This window comes from Carcharhinus amblyrhynchos, chromosome 5 (assembly GCF_965287045.1).
Source record: "Carcharhinus amblyrhynchos chromosome 5, sCarAmb.v2.hapA, whole genome shotgun sequence".
NCBI classification, from domain to species: Eukaryota; Metazoa; Chordata; class Chondrichthyes; order Carcharhiniformes; family Carcharhinidae; genus Carcharhinus; species Carcharhinus amblyrhynchos.
In genome coordinates, this window is record NC_137328.1 from 48,044,905 (window position 1) to 48,056,340 (window position 11,436).

The window sequence follows — 11,436 nt, forward strand, 5'->3', positions numbered from 1 at the left end:
TTCTCACCCTGAGGGCTTTTTTCTGCTTCTTGTAGAGCAGTGTAATTTTGTAGTCTGAGATGTTTCCATCGGATCAGCATTAACAGGAATTGCGATGACAGCTATTCCTTCTGGTACAGGTAGTTCATTACTACCTTCTTCCAATGAGATATCAGTTATGTCTATAACAGGTTGATCAGGTGCTTTGACGCTCAAAAACATTTATGACAACACTGACTCCTAAAGTTTACTAGTGTCACAGGTAGACTTACGTTAACACTGTAATGAAGTTACACATTCTGGCACCTGTTCGGGTACACTAAGGGAGAATTTGGCATGGCCAAACTATCTAACCAGCATGTCTTTCAGACTGTGGGAGGAAACTGGAGTCCCTGGAGAAAACCCACACAGACACGGGAAGAACATGCAAACCCCACACAGACAACGACCCAAGCGGGGAATCGAATCTGGGTCTCCGGTGCTGTGAGGCAGCAGTGCTAACCATTGCGCCACTGTGCCACCCCTGGAGTGTCTCTTTACATCTCAAGTATCCATGTGTTTATGAACAATCTATCCCTCCGTGTCCACTCAGGACGACAGGGTTCCAATCTCAGAGACAATAATTCCAGGGAGCTGACTTGATTAATTTCCGAAGTTTCATATTATGACACATCATATTATGTACTTAATAGGTGGAATTTTATGAGAACGGTTCTGAGTGGCCAGCTGGCATGAAAGTGGGAGAGTTCCTGATCTGTTTTTGGGCAAGTTTCTATGTCCAATGTTACATACTTAGACATTGAAAAAATGGTGCAGACTGTTTCTAGCTGCTACAGGCAATGGGATGGGCTTAATTTGTCAGCCTGTAGAGGAAGCTACTGTGCATGTGCAGACTTCGGGGGTCTTTCATTGCCCTCTTTCTCTTCTGCCCACTACCAGCTCTTCTGTTGTCTCCTATCTGAGAACTTCTTTTGCCCTGTCCTGGAGGTCTTCAATGTATATGGACCTTTTTTGAGAGTTGCTTCCCATCCGGGGTCTTCTTCAAATTTCCTGTCCATTGCCATTTGTACTTTCTTGTGGCTACCATTTCAAATGCAGTGCCGCTTTAAATGCATTACAATTTGAAATGTGTTGTCACTTTAAGACTGCCGTTTTTTTATTACTTAATTGTCAACTGCTGTTAGCTTTTCTTTTGTCTGCCTGTGCCTTTGGAGTTTTGGCACAAATCTGGCTACTCTTTTTTGAATTTTTAAAACTTTTACTTTTACTAATAGAATGCCCTTTAAGTGATCTCTGGAGTTTATTTCTCTTTCCTTGATTTGTGGGGGGGTTGGTTTGTCAATTTTAATCAGAGACCTTATGGAACATTCAGGGCCTTTTTTTAAAGGTTGCTAATTTTTTTTAATGTTGAGAACTTCTCTGCTTGCTTGAAGTCAATCAGTGCAAGGATTACAGCCATGGGACCATGTAACCTCTCCTCCAATCCAACACGTTGAGAGCTTGATAGTTTTAGCCTTTGCAATTTTTCTCATACTTTGGGACACCCCACTACAGCTCACTTGGGGCACTTTTTTACTTAAAGTATTGCTTGCTGTGCTACTCTTTCTAAAACTCTTTGCAGCAATTCCTTTTTTAACATAAGGTCTTTTGTAAACTTAAAGCCACAGCTTTTGTTTCACAGGGTTATTTTCTCTTGATATTTTTTCTCTATGCATTTCTAAACTTTGGCTGTATTGGCCAATTCAGGTCCTTTCTCTGTCTGTCCCTCAGCCTCTCCAATGCATTGAGTGTCCTGAACTGCCTTGCCTCCTAGCCTACAATGTGAGTGGAGGTATGTTTCTGTATTTTACTCAAATGTTTTGTGGATTCTGACCCAGGAGTCTTGTCGTGTTCTCTCTGTTGCCCACTCATCTTGGAACTACGTCTTTTTTTTTGATTCTACATTACTCAGAGTCTGACAATATCTCAAATGGGTCTATTTGCTCCAAAAGAGATATTCTGGTGAGTACTTTTTTTTCCAGACTTTGATTAAAACAGGATACTCACAGGTGCTGGGCTAGAGGCAGTGCCATGATAATTTTATCCCTGTCACCAGATGTAATGATGCACTTTCACAGGTTTCATTAGAGACACAGAAGTATTTATTAACAATACCTGTATGGTAGTACAGCAGCTAATCCCTTGCATGTCTCTTGTCTAAAAGAGGACTCCACCCTCTAGGGTGATTACCCACACTCAGTCTCAGTTGGTCACCCAAGCCATGTGATCCTTATTCTGCTGTTTTGCCCTTAAAGGGACAATCACCACAACCACAACAGAGAGATTAATGAACTAAGAACAGTGTAGCACAGGAATAGGCCCTTTGGCCCACCAAGTCTGTGCCAGCACAGATGCCTCTCTAATCTAATATTTTCTTGCCTCTACGTGGTCCATATCCCTCTATTCCCTGCCTATGATTTAATGTAATTCCATATATGCAGTCCATTCACACTTGGTTCTGAGCCAGCAGTGCAGCTTCATATAAAATAACTCGAATTTGCAAAGTTACTACAGCCCACCCATTGAGTAATATTTCCTAATGGATTATACTGAGAACAAAAAAAAGTAATGTTTTATAGCTTGTAACATATCCGTGGCTATCTTCCATATTCCACAGTGGTGGTGTGTGGCACAACACTTAGGAGGTAGTTGCTATGGCAACATATTGTAGGCTAGAGCTTCCGTTAGTGATGATAAAGGCTCCAACTTTCTTTTGATCACATTGACCAGGAATCTCCACCATTCTTGCCACTGGCACATGTTTGTTTGCATTATGAACATACCTTCCTTGGCCATCAGGTCCTTTGCCAGGACTCAAACCCAGATCTTCAGGGTCAGAGGCAGAAACTAAGCCACAAGGCCTACAGTTTTATTCCCAGCAGCCATGTTTTCCACTGTTAACTGATTTTAGTGACAGCATGCTTATATGTAACAGTAGTGCACTACCCCTTGATATAATTCACACTGTGCTTCCTTTGCTTAGCAACATTCTGAGCACTGATCCAAAACAATGAATTCTGATTATTTATGAAAATAGAGAGAACTTAGAATCCCTACTATGCAGAAGGAGGCCATTTGGCCCACTGAGTCTGCACCACCCACAATCCCATCCAGGCCCTATCCTAAAACCAAGTTATTTACCCTACTAATCTCCCTCACATTGAGGGGCAATTTACCATGGATAGTTTGGATTGTTGAAGGAAACTGGAGCACCCAGAGGAAACACATGCAGACACAGGGAGAACGTACAGACAGTGCAAAGACAGTGACCCAAGGCCAGAATTGAACCTAGGTCACTGTGAGGCAGCAGTGCTAACCATTGTGCCACCATGCCACCTTGGTTTTTACTTCACATTCTTTGTGCAGGGAAAGGCTGGGAAGAAGCTTCATTAGGTGTCATGAATGGGAGATTCATGAGACCTATTGAAAAAGGTATACACTATAGGTGGAAGCCCAGAGGCATTGGGAAGAATGAGAGAGGACTCTCACTGAGGACCCACTCACACAGTGGGTATGTTTTCACGTTAACTATAACTCTGCTATGCCTTCTTTATCATGAGAGAGAGAGAGAGAGTCATTAAGTTATTTCACAGCTGACAATTCCACTAGGCTGCTCCAGCTTCTGAAACTGGTCCCCTTATTGCACTTGGGTACATTACTCCTCCAGAATCTTCATAATGAAAGGTTATCCGGCATGTTGCAAACTACCCTGATCCTGGAAGCTGTAGCTGAGCTATATTGCAGAAGGTTTGCTTGTCATTCCAGACACCTGAAGCTCTCTTGACATACACATGGTGTACTCAGTGATTATTCTGCCAGTGATTATCCTTCATTACATTTGTGCTGAGTTAGAAGCTGGATAACTGCAAAGCTATCCATGACTGTGAAGAATTGTCTTTGATCTCCCAGCAGCCATCCTGTTGTTTGCCATTTTGGGTCCAAGTATTGATGGTACAGTGAATGGTTAGCTGGGTGATCACTGACTTCCTTACTGCAGTCTTGATAATATGAAACAAGCTGCAAATTAAATCAAAAAAGTCTTTTCCTATTCATGAAAGTCATTGCATTAATATAGAGCCACAAAGAAACAATTTATAACCTTATGAATCTTTGGTAAGCCCCCACTCTGAAAAATTGGACTGCCAATCCATAATGATGTCCACAGAGAAGGACATGAACTGCTGGACTCAAACAAAATGTGGAAGGCACAGTGGTTAGCACTGCTGCCTTACAGCGCCAGGGTCCCAGGTTCAATTCCAGCTGGTGGATTCTGTGTGGACTCTGCACATTCTCCCCATGTTTGCGTGGGTTTCCTCCGAGTGCTTCGGTTTCATCCCACAGTCTGAAAGATGTGCTGGTTCAGTGCATTGGTCATGCTGAATTCTCCCTCAGTGCAGCCGAGCAGGTGCCAGAATGAGGCGACTGAGGGCTTTTCACGATAAATTTATTGCAGTATTAATATAAGCCTGCTTGTGATACTAATAAATAAACTTTAAAGTTTAAACTTTAAAAAAATGTGACTTGCTTCACATATCTGTGCACATTGGCTCATATTAACAGTATCTCCACTAACAGATTAAAACAAAATTGATGCTTACAGCTGAGTGTATTTGTCACTCTTACAGAATCTTACAATCCCATTCCTGGAATAATATCTACCGTTGAGTCTGTATGCAGCATGTTTTAGAACTCTCTGATGATTTCTCTCTTCATTTTCTTTCAGACAGCAGAGATGTTGAGAAAATCCTGGTGAAGCACCTATTGTGAAAACAGGAGGTATAAGAGTCAGTATCACTAAAATTGTAATCAACCAAACCCTCAGTGGAGACAAAAAAAAATTGCAAGGTGAAGATTCATCAATGGTCTGACAATATAGCACTGCTAGTGTCTCTAAGTGGAGTTCAATATCTAGTAGCCCTGAGGGACCAGATAATATGAACTGGTAAAGGAACCATCATTAACTGAATGGAAATGACAATCTCACAAATGACTTAATTAACTCATTATGTGTGTATTTTGCATTTGCCCACTACATGGCATGTGCTTTCTGAAGTCATCAAATGTCCCACTGTAAAATCAGATGCATGAAAAGTAGGGAAGGCGCAATGCCATTTATCTACCCCTAATTTCACAACAACTTTACACTCACAGCTATGTCCGAAGAGTGGGATAACTAATCATAAAATCATCTTTGAACATCTTTAGATGGACTTTATAGCCAGTGGTGTTATAGAATTGGATTTTACAGCCCTCCACTGATGTGTTTGAAGGTACGACCTTCCTCCAACCACCTCCGACCCCCACCCCCTCTCCCCCATTGCCCATTTACAGGAGAGGCAGTGGAAGTGACGTGGACATATATATACACACACACCCTGACCACCCCCCCCCTCCCCAAGTGGCCAATGAATGGCCTGCCCCTTTAACCCTTTGTATTACCCAGTAAAGGGTTAATCGACAAAGAATATGTCAGAAAACAGCAACTGCAAAGAGGTGGGCATGACCAGAGACTGCTGATCACATTCCTGAATGATAAATTTACTGGAAACTATTTAACCAGAAGATGTGGTATTTGTTGTGGTAATGTATTTTAACAACATAACAACAAAACTGATAACATTTGGAGCTGGAAGTATTCTCGCCTTGAGGTGGGATCCACTGCGTCCTCCTGTGAACAAATAACGTAAGAGATGAGCAGGCTTTTGACTTGAACCAGCCTACACCTTTAGAAAGGCACTCCCAAAGATCAGGAACTGTGGGAATGGGGTCAGGAATCCTGGATGTGAGCTTTGTCCACAATTTTTAAAGGGCTTTTGAGTCATCCTAATCCAGTGAAAATCCAGCCCTATCTCTGGCTAATGTTACTAGCCCTGGGTCAGAGCTCAGAGTTCGGTGAATTCCCAGCTTGGTGAATCCCAACCTTTAAAAACTGGGTATCCCTGTAGGTGTGTGTGTGTGTATCTGTGCCTATGTGCCTGTGTGTGTCTGTCTGTCTGTGTTTGTGCCTATGAGTCTGTGTGTCTGTGAGTCTGTCTATGTGTGTCTGTGTCTGGAGTGGGCAATGCTAGCATGTATCTACAGGCTGCTGGATTTGGAGGCGGGCTGGGTATAAAACCTGCCTTTGTGCTCCAGCACTATGTTTAAATAAATTTTAAAAAACAGTAAAACAAAATCATCCCATGATAATAGCTTTAAGGCAATTATGTTCCATATATATAATTGATTAATTAATACTCAATATGTATTTGATTTGATTTATTATTGTCACATATATTAACATACAGTGAAAAGTATTGTTTTTTGCACACTATACAAAGCATACTGTACATAGAGAAGGAAAAGAGAGATTGGAGAATGTAGTCTTATGGGGTGGCACAGAAGTTAGCACTGTTGTCTCTAAGTATTAGGGCCCTGGGTTCACTTCCCAGCTTGTCTGTGGAGTTTGCACGTTGTCCCTGTATCTGCATGGGTTTCCTTTGGGTGCTCCAGTTTCCTCCCATAGTCCAAAAATTGCAGGTTAGATGAATTGGCCATATTAACTTCTCCTTCAGTGTACCCAAACAGGCGCTGGAGTGTGGCAAATAGGGAATTTTAACAGTAACTTCATTGCAGTGTGAATTTAAGACTACTTGTGACTAACAAATAAACTTTACTTTAATCATAGCTAGGATGCAGAGAAAGATCAACTTAATGTGAGGTAAGTCCATTCAAAAGTCTGATGGCAGCAGGGAAGAAGCTGCTGTTAAGTGGGTTGGTCAGACTTTTGTATCTTTTTCCCAACTGAAGAAGGTGGAAGAGAGTATGTCTTGAGTGCATGGGGTCATTGATGATGCTTGATGCTTTTCTGAGGCAGCGGGAAGTGTAGACAGAGTCAATGGATGGGAGGCTGGTTTGCATGATGGATTGGGCTTCATTCATGATCCTTTGTAGTTTCTTGTGGCCTTGGGCAGAGCAGGAGCCATATCAAGCTGTGATACAACCAGAAAGAATGCTTTTGATGTAGGTGTCACATTTACTTGCTACTTGTCACTAATATCATGAAAAGCAAAAGTCCTCAGGCTGTATAATACCAAATTTCACTATTGTAAGAAAAGGGCTTTCTCCATATAGACCAGATAACATCATTCACTCATTACTTTCATTGTTCAGAACTTTTCTCGTGGTAACCCCTGCTGCCCACCAATCAACTTCCAATATTCCAAATTTAGAGTTTCTCAATGATGTCATTGGTAGCTGAACGCAGCCCAGTTTGATCAAAGGCAGGGAGACGTTAAATTTGGAAAACTTGAATGTATGAGTCGAGACTTTATGCAACCAACCAAGTTGTCCCAGGAGTTAATACTACTAATTCAGCAAGTTAATACCATGATTTTTATGTCAAAAAGGAGGATTTATTGGTTTCATACATGTGGAAAATATTTGCTTGAGCTCACGTCTCCCTTGGGCATGGGGCCTGATGTTTTGTACATTGTGCACCCACCTCTGCCAGGTTCTGGCCTCAACTATTTATTATACTCATTCATGACTTGAGTAATGCAAAGAGAAGCATAGATCCAAGTTTGCCAAAAGATTGATGGCATAGTAAACAGTGTAGAAGGAAGCACAAGATTACAGAGACCTTGGTAAGCTAAGTGAGTGCACAGAACTGTGACAGATGGATTTTAATACATGTATGTGGGATCATCCATTTTATTTTTCATTTTTACTTGCCCCTGTTCTTCTTAATCTATCCCATTCTTTACTGCTCCTAATTGTGCACAGGGCACTGGCCTAGCCTTGCAAAATATTGGCTGCACATTGTCCTGTATCTTGACTTCAGCCTCGTGATGCCTAATTTTATTATTTTATTCTCTCTGCTCACAGACCACTTGGTATCTCTTGGAAATGCCTCAGTGTCAGGCGTCCTGTTGCTGATTCGCATCGGCCCAGTTTACCATATTTCCTGAAGTCAATTCTTCCTATCAAGGAGAATTTGTTCCCTCATACTACAACCAATGGCAAGTAATAGGATGAATGATTGTAGTCAACCCTAACATTGGAACCCAGTTGTAATAGTAACTAATCAGTTTCACACCAGTTTTGTATAAAGGAATTTGGCACAGGTATTATTTTGTACTCTAGTTTCAAGATAACAAACACAGCTGCGGCTGTATTAACGATGAAAGTATGTTGCAAATCTCAGACTTTCATTTCTACTGTGAATGCTAGAATTATATCTTCAGCTCTATTACCCTCATTTTCCGTGTACAGATTTTTTTTTTGCCCTCAAACTAAGTAAAACTCTTCATCTTGCTGTTTAATAACATTGGCTTCTGTTTCCCCATTTATCACATGAAAATTTGAAGAGTTCCAAGTTCTTGAACTAGCTTCATAGGTACCATGACCTTGACCTGGTGCATGACTGCATCCTGGTGCATTACCATGACCTGGAGAATTACTGATTCCTTTATCCCTTGGCATCTGAATATGACCAACTTGCCCACAGGTATAGCACTTTGACAGGAAATGGGGCCATTTAAATGGTTGGTGACTATCATGGCAATGGTAGCATTCAAGTTTTTATCGTTGAGATTGTGAGTTTGGCTTTCATGGCCTGGATCCAGCTGATTCAGGGTGGAGCACCCCTGCTGGCTCAGGAGAAGAACCCCTTTGCAATTTGCAACCAGGTCTTTCTGCCATTTCCAGGGCCATGACCTCATCACAGGCCTCCTTCCGCATCAGCTTATTGCCTGTGCTCAAAGACTGGGCCTGGATTTTTTTTTACTTTAAGTGCCTGACGAACATTTCTGCAAGGTCGGTTTCTAAGTTTACGCCATAACCACTGTGAAGAGAGTTTTTTTTTACTTATTTGTGCGATATGGGTGTTACTGGCTGGCCAGTATTTATTGCCCATTCCGAGTTGCTGGAGTGCAGTTGAGAATCAACCATATTGCTCTGGAGCCACATGTAGGCCAGACCAGATAAGGATGGCAGATTTCCTTCCCTAAAGGACGTTAGTGAGCCAGATTGGTTTTTCTGACAATTGACAATGGTTTCTTGGACATCAGTAGACTCTCAATTCTAGATTTTTTTTATTGAATTCAAATTTCACCATCTGCTGTGGTACGATTTGAACCAGGTCCCCAGAACATTGGTTAAGTTTCTGGATTAATAGTCTGGCAATAATACTATCGTCTCCCCTCTTTAATTCGAAATTCTAGTCTTCAATATTCTCGCTTGGCAACTGCTTCCTTTCACAGAATGCAACTCTCTGTGCAATCTTATGCTTAGTCGTGCCATTATATGAGTCTAGAATCTCACTCCTTTCAGCTTGTTTCAAAGTACTGGTGTCATGCAGGCAACACTAGTTAAAAACTACATCAGAAGCACTCAGCCCTATCATGGTAAGGAAAATATGTACCTTATTCACCATTAGCCAAACGTGAAACCTTCATTTGTAATTAGACCGGTCCTCTTAGTTAGGGTTGAATTCCCCCATTGTCCCCAAGAATGCATTCAGGGTCACTTCTTTCAATTGCACACCCTGCTGACTTGCTGAACTGCACCTGAACATAACATGCACAAGGAGTAATCTTTCAAATCGCTCAAACTTCCTCAAAATCAAATTTAGGAGTATTTCAAAAATATGGCACAATATTCTCTGGTCCTTAATTTTCTCAAATGAAACGCAAAAGAAAACGCCATCCCAGCTTTACTTATCTTTCTGCTGTGTAAGACTAACTCATGCTCAGCTGAAGCCAACCATTGTGGAATTCTCCCATCTAAAGCAGGAGTAGGTAAGTGAAGCCTTCCCCCCTGTGGAGACCAGCAGGAAAACATATCTTCCCACCCTGACCTCATTAATTATGCAATTAGTGTATTATGTGCCGTATCCCATGGTGGGGCAGGCCTGATGGCACATAGTTCACCATCGTATCCGGGAGCAATATGGAAAAGATACCCAATCACTGAAGAAGTAAGATAGACCTCCTGAATGTGAAGGTGGATCTCCAGGAACAATCTGAGACTGGAAGATGGACCTCCTGAATAACACAGAAACTGAGAGATCTACCAAATGCTTCCCCCAACCCACTGCTGTGGTGTCCCAGGATTGCTGGTAACCTCCATTCCAAATTCTGGAGGCAACCGCAGGCATGTTCAAGTGAGTCCCAACCTCTGCATGCCACATTGTTCTAGACAGGTTTTGCATTGGCACGTTTTGCCACAGAGAACCGGACATGAAAGGAAAGATATCGGATGGGCCTTCATTTGCATCAGCTTAGTGGCATGTAAATCAGTTTGACATCGGCCTCCAGTGGGTGTTCTAATCCATTGTGGCAGGCACCAACAGAGGATACTGTGGGAAATTCACACCAGGGCGGAACCATTAATTGCACTCCAGCCAAATTCCAGCAAAAGCTTGTGTTTTGTTGGTAGAAAATTTACAAAACGTACATGCATTATTGAAAGTCTTTTTATTTTATGATAATTCAAAAAACAATTAAATTCCTTGTAAGTGGAACAATTAAAACAATACCACATAGTATTACAGAAATAAACCTGTTTTAACCTAACCTCTGCAGGTCTGCTCTGGCTGCAGTTTCTACTCTGTCCTGACTTAGGTATCCTCAGAGTCTTCTGGACAATGACTTTTTAATAAACATAAAGACCATCAAGAAATTTACAATTTCAATTATAGTTCCAATTTAAAATGGAAACTTTTCTCTCTGTTTCCACCCCACCCAACTCCGGTCACAAGAACAAATTCACCAGCTCTTTTCTGCTTGACATTTGTAAGAAATCTGTCTTCATTATAGTTAATTCAGGCCACAGAATTATGCTACCTGATATACAAAAGAATCCTCAATAATACTGTAATTCATACTTTGATTAGGCAACCATTGATGTGTAATGATGTCATGTAAATAGACTGAAGGAAAATTCACATCTGGTTTTAGCCACTTTGGCCAAGAATGAGCTAGAATAAAAACATTCCATTTATTTATTTTGGGTGCTTTGTTTCTCCAGATAATGTCACTAGGAGTCCATGCAATTAATGATCCTGAACAAATACAATTAATCACTCAGATTAAACAAACTGGAAAAGTTCCGAGCAAATGTTTTGTTTTATGTTAAATGAGTTTGACTTGCCCTTACACCACAAGGTTATAAAACATTCTGGGAAAAGCACTTTGGCTATCTTAATGTGAAAAAGGACAGCTGACTTTTAATATCTTCCTGTTTATTTCTGAGCTCACTCTCTTGCTGGGTTTCTCTTCTCTACTTTTATCTTCAGATAAACTGGAGATAAAAATAGAGGAATCTGTTACAAAGTTAACTCAAATAATTTAATATCTTGCCAGAGCCAGGACAAAAGTGTGTCTGTCTATTGGACACCTCGCTTAAAGGCTCAAGGTGCCAATACATGGCACCTGGGTA